Source organism: Hevea brasiliensis, chromosome 15 (assembly GCF_030052815.1).
Source record: "Hevea brasiliensis isolate MT/VB/25A 57/8 chromosome 15, ASM3005281v1, whole genome shotgun sequence".
NCBI lineage: Eukaryota > Viridiplantae > Streptophyta > Magnoliopsida > Malpighiales > Euphorbiaceae > Hevea > Hevea brasiliensis.
The window spans coordinates 4,869,742-4,888,054 of record NC_079507.1 but is presented as its reverse complement, the minus strand read 5'-3'; positions in this window follow the sequence as shown (position 1 = coordinate 4,888,054).

Below are 18,313 nucleotides of genomic sequence, written 5' to 3'. Positions count from 1 at the left end.
TAGACATTTAAGGTTAACATTCATTGCATTTTGTTAGCATTTATTCTCCTTTTATGTTTATTTTTATGTGTTTTCATTATTATTTTAGAAGACATGTTAATCTAACTCAATTCATTGATTTTTAAATCTTATCAGGTGTTTTTATGTGGTTCTAGAATTAAAGACGAGTTTGGAAGAGATTTGGAGGTCAAAACGTGAAAAATACAGTGCCAAAAACATTACACGGGCCGTGTAACTTGCCCCATGTAACTTCCTGGACCCCGTGCAACCTTTTAGACAAAGAAAACTTGAAAAACAAGAGTGGCAGAAAGTTACAGGGGGCAGGGCTGTGTAACACTACACGGGCCGTGTAAAGTCTCCTGACAGCGATTCTAGTGCGACTTTCTGCGTTCCAACTCAACCCGGATGGATTCCTTACGCTTATAGGACCCTGAAATTAGGGTTTTTACACCAGATATAAATAGAACAAGTCAGAAATTGAGGGGAGAGTAGAATTTACATTTAGAATAGAATTTAGATTCAAGGGAGCCGATTTACATTCAAGGAGGCACATCAACTTCAAGAGAGGCAACGGAGATACAAGATCTGCAAGATTGCTAAAAGAGAAGTTCAGCTGAAGTTCTAAAAGTCCAAGGCTACAAATCTCCTTTTGGGTTTTTTCACTCTATTTTCTTCTCATGTCATCTCTTTATCTTTTTATAAACTTGATTGTAAAACTCACCATGGGTGAGTAGGTTCCCTATTCTAGGGTTAAGATATAGCACTTTCAATTTCATTATGGATCTGGTTTGATTTTATTTAATACATTGGGTATTTTATTCTTTGATTCAATTTCTTGTGATCATAATGCATGCTATATGTTGGTACCCACTTAGTATTGATTACAGATACTAATTAAAGGACTGAAAGGTGAAGATTAATATTAGAAAATCGAGATTTTGAACCTAGAAAATATGACCTAGAGATAGGCTGATGACCTTTGTGGAGTTCCAAAATTAATCAAAGATCTTAAAGCGTTTTAATTAATTTAATCACCACGAAAGTAGGGTTTGGGTTAATTAAAATACACCTTGAGTGCCTTGAGAGAGGACTTAAGATAACTTAGTATTAATTTCCATCAAAGTAATAATCTCCCAATCATTGAATGAATTATGTTGATTTTATAATTGATTGAAGTGTCAAACCCTAGCTCTAGAATGTTCTCATCCATTAGAATTTTAGTTTTTATTTCTTTTAATTTAGATATAATTATTAATTCTCCACAATTCGATCGTCTAGATAATTAAAATCACTATAGTTCGATACTCAACACGGTTCTCGTGGAAACGATACTTAACTCATGCTTTGGTTGTTAGCGATCCGTGCACTTGCGGTGGTTGTAAAATCAGCAAACATTTCCTCTTCATGCTCTCATGCTTCCAGTTATCTTCTTATTTCTCTTCATGCTCTCATGCTTCCAGCTATCTTCTTGTTTCCTCTTCATGCTCTCATGCTTCTCTCCCTGCACAACCATTATCAAATTCCAACAAAAGCCAAACAAAAATACTACAAAAATAAAAAAGCACTGAAGGATGCAACAAAGGAAATTTCCTCATACAAGCTAAAACCAAAATGATCCCATCAGAAAAGAATTACAGTAAGGTTAAGCCATTTCAGCACAGTAACAAGTTGGATGGTTCTGAACAATCAAAGTTGTATCATTTATCGTAACAAAAACACAAAATTAAAAGCTTACTGGGCTAAGGATATTGCAGTTCATGATATCACCCTTATTAATGAATGAAGTTTTGATATCAAAACTGGCAGAATAAATAATTTTTGGATTAAATTCGGATGCACTGCAGTTGGTTTCCTCGAAGACAAACAATTTAAGAGTGCGGGGGTAATCATCTTGAATAGTAGCATGATATCCAAAAGCATGAGGAGACCCAGTGTGCAGATAATAGAAATGTTGATTCCCCACGTGCAAAATAAAACTGCTACAATCCAAGTCATAAAAAGAGTTAACTTCTTCCCTCATTGATATAGTCTTGATTGGGAGGCTGCTGAACATTCTTGGATTTTAGTCTTATAACACCCATAATTTTTAAATTTATTATTTTATGGGTAAATATTAATATTTTATTTTATTTAAATTTTGGAAAATTATTTGAAATTTTTCGGATTTTAAAAATCGGATTTGATTTCCCAAAAATATAAAACTTTAGTGATTTTTAAAAATCTATTTAAAGACCACGTGGTAAAACTAAAAATATATTTAAACCCTATGGATTTTTCTGAGTTTTCTAGAATTTTTTCGAAAGTTTTGGACCTCGTTTTTAGTCCCAAGGCAAAGTAAAAAATTCAATTTCGGGTACATTGAATCGAACTGGCCGAATCGAACCATATCGGATCGGACCGGTTGAATCGGACGGGCCTCCTTCTTCCTTTTTCTTTCTTCCCGCGCGTCCTGTCCCTCTTCCTCTCTCTCCCATTTTCTCTCTCCTCCCTCCTCCCCACGCCGACCAGCCGCCACTCAGCCCTCCTCCCCTCGCCGGCGTGCTGCCCCAGCCTTCTCTCCTCGCCGGCCGCCACCTGGTACGCCGGGAAAGCGCGCGCGAAGACCACCCAACACGCAGAGCGCTGCTTTGGCTTCCCGGGCTGATTTCGGCCGATCCGGCCACCGATTGGACCGGATCTTGTGTCAAACCTCATCCACACCTCGAGAGCTTTCCATAGACACCAAGAACACCAAAATCCATCGAGCAGTTTACCCAATTTTTATCCGGGAAATTTTAGCCCATTTTGACTTTTGGGCTAGATTTATCGCAAACCGTAAACCCCACTAGAAAACCGAGAGTACCGGAGTGCTCCACTCGTCGAAAGCTTCGCGGCAATATAAATTTCGAAATTTTCTGACATTATTTTTCGATGGGTCCCACGAAACTTCGTAGTATTTTTTCGAGCACTAAATGAGCTTAGAAAATTTCGTAAAAATTATATACTAACCCCTGTGTTGTGGGCTTCGCGTAGGTACCTTCAATTTGTGGAAATTCCACAGTTGCTCGGATCTGCAATTTCAGGGTCAGACAGACTAGCTACCGAAAAAGTCTTGGAATTAGATTGAGATTTTTTAGATTGAGATTTTGGCTACCCCACCATTGTCAGACGTCCCGAGCGCGTTCCCATGGTCGGAATCGGCATAGATAAACCCGAACCTTACTTTTTCTTAATTATCTAGTGCTTAAATTGGATTAAAAATCCATAAAATATTCATGGTAGCTTAGAAAATTATAATTCCTTTTGCATTGGCTTAGTAATATTGCTAAGGACCGCGAAGTAAAGTTTTAGAATTTTTAGAGTTCATTTGAGTAGTTTTTGCAAAAGGATTAATTATAAGGACTAAATTATAATTTTACACATTGTAACTGTTGACTATTTGTGTAACATCCTCCCTATACGTGTTCTGTACGTTCTATTTGTAACACCCCTAAGTTCGGTAGTGCGTTCTGCTGTTCCGGTGACCAGTGCTGTCCGGACAGCTAGGATGCCTAGAACCACACCTTGATATGAGAGAGGAGACATAAATAATGAAATACAAGAAAAGAAAATACAAGAAAAACAAAGGAAAAAAATCATAGCAAAGAAATGTAACCGAATAAGTGAGCCGGGAAACCTAGCGATGGGTGACCACACCGGGAAGTCACGGCGTGGACCGTTGACTGGCCCTGGACTGTGGGGAACCCTGGAAAACATTTTTAGGACTTAAATAGACCCTTGTTGAATAATAAATATCATTAGAAAGATCAAAGAAAAATTAAATAATTAGTACAAAGAAAAGTTAGAAATCGAAAAGCATAAAACCCGTAATACTGAAAAATCGAACGTAATCTAACAGGCATTATGGTCATTTGACATCCCGAAGTGTCTTTTGACCTAAATGTCCATTAAAAATAAATAGTATTACACTTAGAAAAAAAAAAAATTAATTTGGTGGTACCTAAAGTAAATAGCTAAAATCAAGGGTTTAATGTGGGATTAAATGAAAGTTTAGCTTAAAATATGATTAAAATTGTGAGTGGACCACTAATGCATAAAATAAACATATAATAGGGCAGCTGTAACTCCACTAAATCAGCTGAACTTCATCTTCCTCAAAGTGATCTCAACATTGCCGTGAATGAAGGTGAGAGGAAAAACCATGGCCATTTCTCATGCAAGCTCTCTTAACTCTCCATTTTCAACTCCAATCTCTTAAGTTCCTTCATGAAACTTTGTCTACTCATCACAAGGAAGAGTTTGATACTAAATTTGAGAAGTTTAAGCAAGGTTTAACAAACTCCAAGCATAAGGTAAGTTCATAATTTTGAAGATAGCTTTGTTAAGTTTTGTGTGCATGTTATGGGTGTTGGTTTTGTGAAGGAAATTTTGAAGTTTAAATAGTTATTGAGATAGCCATTTTTGGACAGCCATGGGGTCACACATTTGATGATTTATTATGCATATAATTGATGAGAAATAATGTTGATCATGGTAAATTAATAATCTAGTGAATTATTTCATGTTTATATGGTGATTTATGCACTTGGATGGGAATTGGTAACTTGGACAGCACTTTGATGTTGAAGGACAAATTTGGGCAGCCTTGGGGACACTTGAATAAATGTGTATATTCATGGGAGTGTTGGCAGAATTGTGGCATTAAGGAATGAAGGATATGTGTATGAAATTATTGTGTAAAGTGTATGTGAGAATTAGTGGTGTTTAGGTGTGTATGTAATGGTATTGAGATATTGTAAATGTGAATTATATTTGGTGTGTTGAGGGTAATGGTAATCTTCCCAAAATAATGTTAATGTAAAGTAGATTATACTGTGGTTAATGCACCAAAACAGATTGGTAGGGAAGTGAACCAAATTGCAAGGTATATGTGTGTTTGAAGTGGGGTGTGAAATGCATATTGAGGGCAGTGTACATTTTAGCCCATAACCTGAAATGTGTAACCTCAATTGGTATGAGACCAATTTGAGGTGAAACTAGGCACAAAATGTGCCAACTTTCATTGAGAAACCATACCAAAATTCTGCTTGCAAGTTGATGTGTAAAATGACCAATTCGGATTAGGTACACTTGAGACCTAAAAACTGACCATTTGGGCAGCAGTGAGTATTTAGGCCATAACTCACTCAAAACAGGTCCAATTGACCTGAAATTTTAACCATGAATAGTTAAGACCCATACCTACAAGTCTTATGAAGACACCAAAGCCCAGAAATGACCATAAGCAAGTCAAAAAGCTTGCACAAGTTCGGGTCCAAAAACTGGCCGAACCAGAGTTGACCAAATTGACCTAAAATTGACCTAAAATGGTACCATTTGACCAGCAATAGTATAATGACCATAACTTGGTCTACTTAACTCGGATTGACCTGAAATTTTGCCACGAGAGCAAAAAGACATATATCTACAAGTTTGTAGTTTCGAACGAGACAAGAAAACCGAGGGAACTAGATCGTCCGGCTAGGTCAAACCAAGATCCCTGGACCGACAAATTGCAATAAAATGCAAGGAAACGCAGTATACATAGAAACGAGTTTGGTAAAACATACCAAACCTAAAACCCTATCGAATGAGACATATTAACGACACTAAAACCTAATTTACCTAAAACGCAACGAGGGTCGGTATATTAGGTGATTAAGTGAATAATTGAGTTCAGTGCATTATTTACCAAACACCATCGATAGAGACAGTTTAATTTAGTACTGAAACACTCCAAATTGTATTTCTCAGTTAACAAGGACTCAGCAAAAGGGAAGGAAACACTGAGTCCAGACCAGGGGGACAGTCATCAGAGGTTTGTGCACAACGGCTATTTCTTTTGAAATTTTCAATTGAAATAAATATTGACTATTTGTATATTATTGTTTTAAATTATGGAAATGTGTTTGATGGACACTTATTGATTGAAAAACATTGTGAATGGTTTGAAACTGTGAAAAATTGTTTGAATGATATTGATGGATACTTATTGATTGAAAAGCACTGTAAATGGTTTTTGTGGAAATTGAAGTGAATTACGAATTGTGTTGCCAATTTGTGAATGAAATTATAACTTTGGAAATTTATTGGATTCTTACGGATCATTTGAATAAAATGTTTGGAATTGTTTTGACTCACAATTGGCATGACACTGATACTATGTTCCTCCTCCATTAATGGGGTGAGTGTGATTATTCCTCCCTCTTTGACTTATCAGTCTGGGGTGAGTATGATTATGTTCCTCCCTCTTTGACTTCCCAGTCTGAGGTGAGTATGGATGAGTACTCATTAGATAGCTAGCTTCCTCCCTCATTGATTTCGATTATTGGGGTGAGTATGTCTTGTCGTGGTGTACAACACGGCATATATGGAAAAATTTGTGTCATGACCTAAATTGTGTTATTGATTGGCAACATTGTATTGTTCAATTATTTGATCGAATTGTGTTATTGATTTGCAAAACGATATTATTCAATTATTTGATCGAATTGTGTTATTGATTTGCAAAACGATATTATTCAATTATTTGATCGAATTGTGTTATTGATTTGCAAAACGATATTATTCAGTTATTTGATCGAATTGTGTTATTGATTTGCAAAACGATATTATTCAGTTATTTGATCGAATTGTGTTATTGATTTACAAAAAGGTATTATTCAGTTATTTGATCAAATTGTGCATGAATTGGCAATACGGCATTCTTAAACTATTTGACTAAATTGTGTTATTATGAATTTTGATAATTTGTGAATTGGAGTTTAAATTCCTTATGACATTCATTGTCTTGAATTTAACTATGGTTTTAAGTATCCACTATTGATATGATTTATGAATTGTGAATTAAAATTGTATTTGGTTAATGTTGTGCACCACTGAGACATTGTCTCAGCGATAGCTTTTTATTGCTGTCGCAGGTAGAGAGACAGACAGGGCAGCAGACTAGGCTGCTAATACATCCAGTGAGGGATTACCTGGTATAATGAGTATACCAATATTTTGCATTTTGTACTGTAATGTATGACACTGTATGTACATTTTGTTTTTGGTTTTGAGCAGTTGTAAATTCAAATTGTACCTTGAAGTTGTAAATTTATTATGAGTTATTTGACTTGTAAAAATTGTATTATATTTCCTTATCTCAGACTTTGAAAAATTTCTATGGAATTGAGTTGAGAAATGTGTTGTATTGAGAAAAATGTTAGAGTTGAGATTTGGAAAATAATTGAAGTGCTTTTTACAGGTTTTCTGAAGAACTGTTTTGTCCAAAATACAAATGGCACCTTGCCAAAATTTTTACAGATATTCCAAATAAATCAAATGAGTTAGTTGTTTCACTTCAGTTCACCAAAGTCTTTAACACCTGTAAATAGTGCTCACCACTGTAAAAGAAGTAAGAAAAGTTTTTAAAATCCCTTGTAGTGTATTTAATGGGTTATCAGTAGACGGAGTTGGTAATTCATTAGGTATACTTCGGGATCATGTTATGCCTTACAGAGGGGTAGGGTGTGACACTATTGCTCCAGTAGTCAAATAACAGTCCAGGCAAGTCAAGATGTCTGGAACTACACTTCGGTGATAATGAACAGACATATAATGATGAAATAAATAAAAAGAAAATACAAGAAAAATCAAACAAAAATGAAAGAGAGAAAATGTGACTAAGTTAAACGAGCCAAACCCGTAGCGATGGGTGATCGCACAGGGAAGTTACGGCGAGGATCGTTGACTAACCCTAGACGCTGGGAACCCCGAGAAATATTTTCGGGACATAATTAAAGGTTTACTGAGGTGTAATTGACATTGAAAATGTCAAAGAAAAATAGAAAGTTAGTATAAACGAAAAATAAAAAAATTAAAGAAATCGGTGGTACAAGGAGTAAATCGGTGTTACCGAAAAAGTCCGAACTTGACCCGAAGAGGGGCATTTTGGTTAATTGACACCTAGAGTTGACTTTTAACTTAAATGTCCATGAAAAATAAGTGGTATTATATTTTGAAAATTTAATGAAAAAAAGAAATTAAATATGAAATGCAATTAAAGGAAAAGTGGGGGATGAATTTGCAAAGATTGAAACTTTGAATTATAATAATAATAAACCTAAGTTAGTGGGCATATAAAACACATAAGATGACAAGGAACAATCCACTAACTCACTTCATCTTCTTCAATTCTCTAAAATGCCGAAAAGGAGCTCTTCCTTTCCTCCATGGATGAGTTCCATGCAAGCTCACCAAACTTATTATTTTCAACTTAAAACTCAAGACTCCCTTCATTAAAATTGGTCCTCACATCATGGGAAAGCTATAGGTAGCAAAAAGAAAGGAAACTTTTGAAGTTTCACAAGCTTGGAAAGTTCTTGAATTAAGGTTAGTGCTTAGTCTCCCCATTTTCTTTCATTAGATCTTGTTTTGAGCTTTGGTTGAGTTGATTTGTGAAGAAATTGAATAAATTAATGTATATTTTGTGAGCACTTCATTTCGGCAGCCAAGAAATTCATGGGATTTTGATGTGTTTAAATGATGTAGATGAGTTTGAAGATGATGTTTGATATGGGTATATGTATGGGAAGTGATAGGACTTGAATTGATTGAAATTGAGAAATTTAAATTATAGTTTGAAACAATTATTGGAGATTTGTGTTGTTGCTTCATTTTTGGGCAGCCATGAACCTTTGTTGAGCTTGAGTTATTTTTACTTCTAATGAATGGAAATGAAGGTTGATTAATTCAAATGAAAGTTGTAGTAAGTTTGTATCTAAGTATATGCATGTAGTGTTTGAATTAAGGATGTGAAATGGAACTTTGATGCCTTGAGCAAACTGCCAAGGTTTGCCAAGTTTGGTAGCCCCTAATAGCATGAAATTATGTGTGAACATGTAGTTATTAATGATATAAGCTAATGATAAATTGTGGGCAGCAAGTGTAAGTGATATCAAAGTATGATTATGTTGAAGTGTATGTGTAATATTGACATTGAGATATGTTGAATTTTGGTGGAAGTGAATGTTGAACTTAATGATGAATTGTGTGCATTGACCACTTGAATATTCTGCCCAGAATTGTTGCTGGAATGGTGTACAATATATGTATGGAAGTGTTGTTGATTGAATATTGTAGTAATGAGGAGGAGAAGGAACATCAAATTGGGAGTGTATGTGCTTTGAGCAGGTTGTGTATTGAAGGCAGCACCTAAATGAGGCCATAAGTGCCAAACTATGAACCCAATTGGTATGAGGCCAATATGGGGTGAAACTAGACACCAAATAGGCCAACTTTCATGTAGAAATGTTGCCAAAATTCTGCCTAGAAACTGACCTTAAAAAGTGACCAAATCCGGATTAGTGCATTTAAGGCCTGAAAACTGACCATTTGGGCAGCAGTTAGTGTTTAGGCCATAACTCACTCAAAACAGGTCCAATTGACCTGCAATTTTGACCATGAATAGTTAAGACATATATCCACAAGTCTTATGAAGACACCCAAGCCAGAAATGACCATAAGCAAGTCAAAAAGCTTGCACAAGTTCGGATCCAAAAACTGGCCGAACCTAAAATGACTTAAAATGACCAAAAGTGACCAATTTTGATACATTTTGACCAGCAATAGTAAAATGACCATAACTTGGTCTACATAACTCCGAATGGCCTGAAATTTTGTCCCGCATTCCATAAGACATAGACCTATAAGTTTGTAGTTTGGACCGAAACCCAAAAACAGAGGAAACTAGGTCGTCCAGCTAGGTCAAAATAGTACACCGAAATCCGGTAAATTGCAATAAAATTCAATACACTTGGAAATGAAATTGGTAACATATACCAACACTAAAGGGCTATAAAATGTGACATATTGGTGACATTAGAATTGACTCACACAGAGTGCATCAAGGGTCAACATTATAAGTTGACTAATGAAATGAACTGAAGGGAATAGTACCAAGAGAAATAGGACTTTAAGCTAGACAAATCTAGCACACAAAAATTGAGAAATTGACCAAATTTTGCACTAAAGGTGCAATCTGTCCAGCTTTAGTAAATTGACCATATCATGGTCTATACAACTCGGAATGACCTGAAATTTTTCCCCGCGTGCAATAAGACATAGAGCTATAATTTTGCTTCTTTGACCAGAAGCTAAAAACCAAGGTAAATAGGACTTTATGCTAGATCAATCTAGCTCACTAAAATTGAAAATTGGCAATGTCACACCCTACTCCCCTGTAAGATGCAACATGATCTCGTAGTACACCTAATGAATTACCGTACTTCGCCTACCGATAACCCATTAGATTTACTACAAGGGATTTTAAAATAATTTTCGTGAAATTTAAATCATCGGTTAAAATCTGGTGTTATAAAATTTTTTTTTCAAAATTTCGGCAAAGTGCCGGCTGTATTTTGAGAAAACAATTCTTCAATCCTGCAAAAGAAAATGCTCCCAATATGTTTTCTCAAATACAACTCCAATAAACTTTAATTCAATTCACAATTCAATTCTCAATAAACAAGCAATTCATTTTCAAACTAATCTCATCATGAAGAAATATTTCATTGATTATAAGACTCAAAATTTATATTACAAAACTATTCAAGTAAATGAAATCTTAAATTTACATTTACAATAATTTACTTTTAATTACATACCAAAATATTTTACAAGAGTTTTTATACAACTGCTCAAATAATTTACATACATATTATTACATGCATACATCAAAACCTATGTACATGGGTATACCTATAATATACCTAGAGCTTATCTGAAAGTGTCTTCAAAGAAACTTACTCACTGCTCTATGCTCTTCTTACCTGCGACAGCATACAAAGCTATCGCTGAGTGGTGAACTCAGTGGTGCACAACTATAATTTAAAACATAGTACAATATACATTGATAAAATTTACAGTAAATAAGTTGGAAATCTGAATACTCATCAAATCCCAAAACTCAAAATATTTATTGCTAATGATGTAAATCATTCGTATAAAATGACTTTGATCACAAAATTCAATTTATCAAATCATGACTAACAATTTAAGGTAGTTCCAACAAAATCAATTATACATAAATCATAATTGTAATCACAATTCCTTACTGCTCAAAAACATTCTGTGTCTCAAAAACCATGTTGTATCTCAAAAACCATGTCAGATCTCAAAAATCATGTCAGATCTCAAAAATATGCTGTATCTCAAAAATCATTCTTTATCTCAAAAGCCATTCTTTATCTCACTAACTATGCAAGACTAATCCGAAAGGGCCATATTCGATGTGATTCTAACTCCCTATTGTCGGGGAGGTCGAATCAGATTTTAACTCCCTATGGTCGGGAGGTCGAATCATCGTGCACAGTACCATCACAATAATGAATCTTCCGCAAGGGCCATAATGATAAAAAACTTAGATCTAACCTCAAATCAGAGGAAAATCTAAGCCTGTGCACGTACCATGGTAATCAAAACACAACTAACTCCATTATCTTCTCAACAAATGAGAGAGACGGGTAATAACCTAGTCAAGCATCTATAGTGAGATATAAAACAATATCACAATCCTTTTAGTGAGCATAAATCACAATATAATTCGATTCAAATTCAATTCCAATATCCAATAATTTTTATGCTCATCACAATTCAAATCATAAATTTGCATTTTCCATGAAAATTACCATCACAATTCAAAACATGTTCTATCACAATTTTTCAAAACATAGTTTATTCAATCCATAACAATGCTTAATACTTGTGGAAATACCATTTCACAAAGCTAAATTCATACATACTATAACAATTTTCAATAATCATTGAATTAAATCCAATGCTTGTTAAACATAATACATAAGAAAAATATGTCATTTAATCATATGAAATATTCAAACAAAATCAGTTAAAAACTAGTTGTGCACAAACCTCTGATAACTGTCTCTTGGCTCTGACTCAGTGTTTCCTTCCCCTTCCCTGAGTCTTTGCTAACTGAGAAACACAATTTGAAGTGTTTCAGTACTTAATTAAACTGTCTCCAACGATAATGTTTGATAAATAATTCACTGAATGCTATTAATTGCTTAATCAACTTAATATATTGACCATCGATGCATTTTAGGTAATTTAGGTTTTAACGTTACTAATATGTCACATTCGATAGTCTTTTAGGGTTGGTACATGTTACCAAGTTCATTTTCGTGTATACTGCATTTTCTTGTAATTTGCTGGATTCCAGGATACTAGTTTGACCTAGCCGGACGACCTAGTTCCCTCAGTTTTCGGGTTTCGATCAAAACTACAAACTTGTAGATCTATGTCTTATGGAACGCGGGGCAAAATTTCAGGTCATTCTGAGTTATGTAGACCAAGTTATGGTCATTTTACTATTGCTGGTCAAAATGCATCAAAAATGATCACTTTAGGTCATTTTAGGTCAATTTTGGTTCGGCCAGTTTTTGGACCCGAACTTGTGCAAGCTATTTGGCTTGCTTATGGTCATTTCTGGGCTTTGGTGTCTTCATAAGACTTGTAGATATGGGTCTTAACTATTCATGGTCAAAATTTCAGGTCAATTGGACCTGTTTTGAGTGAGTTATGGCCTAAACACTAACTGCTGCCCAAATGGTCAATTTTCAGGCCTCATTTGCACTTAATCCGGATTTGGTCATTTTTCAAGCTACCTTGCAAGCAGAATTTTGGTAAGCTTTCTTCATGAAAGTTGGCAAATTTTGTGCCTAGTTTCACCTCCAATTGGTCTCATACCAATTGGAGCCACACACTTAAAGTTCTAGGCCTAAAACTCAAACTGCCTTATTGCGATTCTTGCATACATATCAAACATCACTTTTAACACTCACCAAACTTAACATTCAAACTAATTCTAGTTGTACCACAACCTAAACATAATTTACAACATATTATAGGTCATTTTGGCAGCTTACAATTACATTCAATGTACACCAACAAGTGCAGAATTTGTCCAATTCAATTTACAACAATTCAATCACCAATTCATGCTCATTTACATATCCAACTTCACACCACCATACATACACTCAAACTGCCATAACAACCAACACATTTTAACATCATTATTCCATAAACCAAGCATGAATTCCAGCATTCTTCAAGAGCTAACAAACTGCCACAATGGTACATTTACATTCCATTAATTTCCAAGCTTTAAATTTCATTTCACATTTACATATTCTAAATATACATTACCCAAATGATTACCCATACACATAAATAATTAATCAACCTTCTAATCCACCATTTACAAGCAAGAGTAAACTATCTTCAAGGTGTTTCCATGGCTGCCAAAAGTACACATTCCCATTCAACATCAAACCTCAAAATTTTCTTCATAAATCAAACACTCATAACACCCTTACAAACTTTATCCAAGCAACAATCCAAAAAATACAAACTTACCACTTTGGAAATTCTTCAAAACCATCCAAAACTTGGTTTTCTTGTTGCCTATCTACTGCCCATGGTGTGAGGATTAACTTTAATGAAGGAAGGTGCATGGAAAGTGGCTTAGATCAAGCTTGCATGAAGCTTTAACCCATGCATCCATGGAGGAACTCCATTCTTGGTTTCAGCTGCCCTTTTGAAAGGTTGAAGAAGATGAAATATTCTGCCCATTTTAGCTCTTAAGTGTCCCACATAATATTTATTTAATCCCCATAGTGCTCCACTTACATAAAATCAATTATTTTATATGTTTAAATATGTTAATTACCTAATTTGAACTCCATTTTTGCTATGTATATTAGGTACCCCTAAATTAATTTTTTATTATATTTTCCAAGTGTAATATTATTTATTTTTAATGGACATTTAGGTCAAAAGACAACTCGGGGTGTCAAATGACCACAATGCCCCTGTTCGGGTTGCATTCCCGATTTTTCGGTAACACCGGGTTTTGTCCGTTTTTCGATTTCTCACTTTTCTTTGTACTAATTATTTAATTTTTCTTTGATATTTCTAATGATATTTATACTTCAATTGATGTCTCTTTAAGTCTTAAAATTAATTTCCAGGGTTTCCCGTGGTCCAGGGCTAGTCAACGGTCCACACCGTGACTTCCCCGTGCGGTCACCCACCTAGGGTTCCCGGCTCGCTTAACTTGGTTGCATTTCTTTACTATTATTTTTCCTTTGTTTTTCTTGTATTTTCTTTTCTTGTATTTCATTATTTAATGTCTCCTCACTCATATCGAAGTGTAGTTCTAGGCATCCTAGCTGTCCGGACAACACTGGTCACCGGAACAGTAGAATGCATTACCGAACATAGGGGTGTTACAATTCTCCCCCCCCTTAAAATAAATTTCGTCCACGAAATTTTACCCAATAGTCATCTTACAATAGTCATACGTTTATTTTTTTCCTTTTTATACGATCGTATAATCTTCTTTTCCTCAAATTTGTATAAGACTTTTAACAATCTAATACAACGTTTAATTTGTTTGTATATCACCAATCTTCTCTTACTATTGTCCTGTCTAATATTTCGATTCATGTTCCTTCTTGAATGAACCTTGAGGTCATGTTAGAATTATTTATCTAGTCATTGGTCCTCTGACCATTCTAGTCCATAGTCTTTCTCACATTCGTAACATTTCTTTGTTATATTTGAACCAATTGTTCGAATTTTTTTACTTTCATAACTCGCTTATCTCACAATATTCTATAACTTACTTCCTTTTGTACTGAACTATAACCTTTCGATATTCTAACCTTTGATTTTTAGATCCCTAAGTAGGATTTTCAAACTTATTTCTAACAATTAAATTCTGTCCTGGCATAACTATACCAAAACAGATGTCGTTGGTAACTATTCTTATCTATGTATACTATCGGGTAGTACGTAGCTCTACACAGTAATCTCAAGTCGATCAGAACTGCAATTACAAAGATAAACATCAAGAACATTGCATAGTTACTACGATACATCCCAATAGATCAAACTTTCCTATCTTTTATCCTTTTCGAATTCACCGATACCTAAAACTTATTCTGATTACAATATCCATTAACAATTAACAACTGGAACATCTCTACCTTCATCTATAACAATTCTATTACCGCATCTTACTTTTACGTCCTCTTGCCTTACATTAAGTAGGCTTGCCATTTAGCTTATAATTTATGGTGTGTTAGAAAATACTTTTCGCCGATAAACTCTTCCAAAACTAATTTCACTTATTATCACAATCCTTATACATTTTATTAACCCTGACCTCCTATCCTAGCGGACTTGTTACTAGCACCTCAAAGTCCATTTTTGTACATAGAACAACAATACAATCAATGATGCTAGCACTCACATAAGAATGAGTAGAACCCAGATCAAATAACACAAACACATCTTGATTAAAAGTTGAGAAGGTACCAGCCACAACATCAGATGTCTCGACCTCTTCCCTCTGTCTTATTGCATAGATTCTGGCTGGAGCACTGTCTTGCTCTGAATGTTTCACTGTGCCTTGCCTGCCTGCTAGGCTACCTCTACCCTTGCCTCTACCTCTCCTATGTGGTTGTGAACTTCTAGTGACAGGGCTCTGAACTGATCCTTCTGCAGTAGTAGGAGGTGGTCCAACTCTGCGACTACTGGTGCAGTCCTTGGCAAAGTGTCCTGTGCCTCCACAGTTATAACAAGCTCCAATAGCCTTATAGCATATCCCACCATAATATCTTCCACAAGCTTCACATCGACGAGAAGGGTAGGAACTTCTACTTGTTCGACGACTAGAGCTTGGTGGTCTCTGCCTTGATGATCCACCTCTGTTATATCCCTGAGCTCGGGGCTCCTCAATTTCTTTTCTCTTTCTCAAATTACTGCTTGAGCTCTGACCCATAGGTTTATCCCTCTTCTCTATTTCATGTTGCCCTTGTGGGGGTTGGGTCTGTACTTGGGCTTGGGCTGACAGATTATCAGCCATTTGTTGAAAGAAAGTGGCCATTTGCTGAGCCATTTGTGCAGTAATTTGTACCGGTAAAACTGGTACAGTCAGACCTTCAACATTTTGTGAAGCTGGGGCCTCAACTTGTTCTTCTGCCATCACAGACTGTTCTATTGTCTCATTCTTCTCTTCCACATCTTTTCACAAGATTTTCTATTCCTGGACAACCAACATAAGGAGATTCCTCTCCATTAGCTCATATTTATGATGTAAATGTACTATATGCATCAAACATTTGAGCAGTTGTAGTTACCGACAAAAAGATTTCAAATTCACAGTTCGAAATTCACTTTAAAACCATTGCTCTGATACCACAAAAATATGTCACACCCTACTCCCCTGTAAGATGCAACATGATCCCGTAGTACACCTAATGAATTACCATACTTCGTCTACCGATAACCCATTAGATATACTACAAGGGATTTTAAAACAATTTTCATGAAATTTAAATCATCGGTTAAAATCTGATGTTATAAATTTTTTTTTTCAAAATTTCGGCAAAGTGCCGGCTGTATTTTGAGAAAACAATTCTTCAATCCTGCAAAAGAAAATGCTCCCAATATGTTTTCTCAAATACAACTCCAATAAACTTTAATTCAATTCACAATTCAATTCTCAATAAACAATCAATTCATTTTCAAACTAATCTCATCATGAAGAAATATTTCATTGATTATAAGACTCAAAATTTATATTACAAAACTATTCAAGTAAATGAAATCTTAAATTTACATTTACAATAATTTACTTTTAATTACATACCAAAATATTTTACAAGAGTTTTTATACAACTGCTCAAATAATTTACATACATATTATTACATGCATACATCAAAACCTATGTACATGGGTATACCTATAATATACCTAGAGCTTATCTGAAAGTGTCTTCAAAGAAACTTACTCACTGCTCTATGCTCTTCTTACCTGTGACAACATACAAAGCTATCGCTGAGTGGTGAACTCAGTGGTGCACAACTATAATTTAAAACATAGTACAATATACATTGACAAAATTTACAGTAAATAAGTTAGAAATCTGAATACTCATCAAATCTCAAAACTCAAAATATTCATTGCCAATGATGTAAATCATTCGTATAAAATGACTTTGATCACGAAATTCAATTTATCAAATCATGACTAACCATTTAAGGTAGTTCCAACAAAATCAATTATACATAAATCATAACTGTAATCACAATTCCTTACTGCTCAAAAACATTTTGTGTCTCAAAAACCATGTTGTATCTCAAAAACCATGCTGTATCTCAAAAATCATGCTGTATCTCAAAAATATGCTGTATCTCAAAAATCATTCTTTATCTCAAAATCCATTCTTTATCTCACTAACTATGCAAGACTAATCTGAAAGGGCCATATTCGATGTGATTCTAACTCCCTATGGTCGGGGAGGTCGAATCAGATTCTAACTCCCTATGGTCGGGGAGGTCGAATCATCGTGCACAGTACCATCACAATAATGAATCTTCCGCAAGGGCCATAACGATAAAAAACTTAGATCTAATCTCAAATCAGAGGAAAATCTAAGCCTGTGCACGTACCATGGTAATCAAAACACAACTAACTCCATTGTCTTCTCAACAAATGAGAGAGACGGGTAATAACCTAGTCAAGCATCTATAGTGAGATATAAAACAATATCACAATCATTTTAGTGAGCTTAAATCACAATATAATTCGATTCAAATTCAATTCCAATATCCAATAATTTTTATGCTCATCACAATTCAAATCATAAATTTGCATTTTCCATGAAAATTACCATCACAATTCAAAACATGTTCTATCACAATTTTTCAAAACATAATTTATTCAATCCATAACAATGCTTAATACTTGTGGAAATACCATTTCACAAAGCTAAATTCTTACATACTATAACAATTTTCAATAATCATTGAATTAAATCCAATGCTTGTTAAACATAATACATAAGAAAAATATGTCATTTAATCATATGAAATATTCAAACAAAATCAGTTAAAAACTAGTTGTGCACAAACCTCTGATAACTGTCTCTTGGCTCTGACTCAGTGTTTCCTTCCCCTTCCCTGAGTCTTTGCTAACTGAGAAACACAATTTGAAGTGTTTCAGTACTTAATTAAACTGTCTCCAATGATAATGTTTGATAAATAATTCACTGAATGCTATTAATTGCTTAATCAACTTAATATATTGACCCTCGATGCGTTTTAGGTAATTTAGGTTTTAACGTTACTAATATGTCACATTCGATAGTCTTTTAGGGTTGGTACATGTTACCAAGTTCATTTTCGTGTATACTGCATTTTCTTGCAATTTGCTGGATTCCGG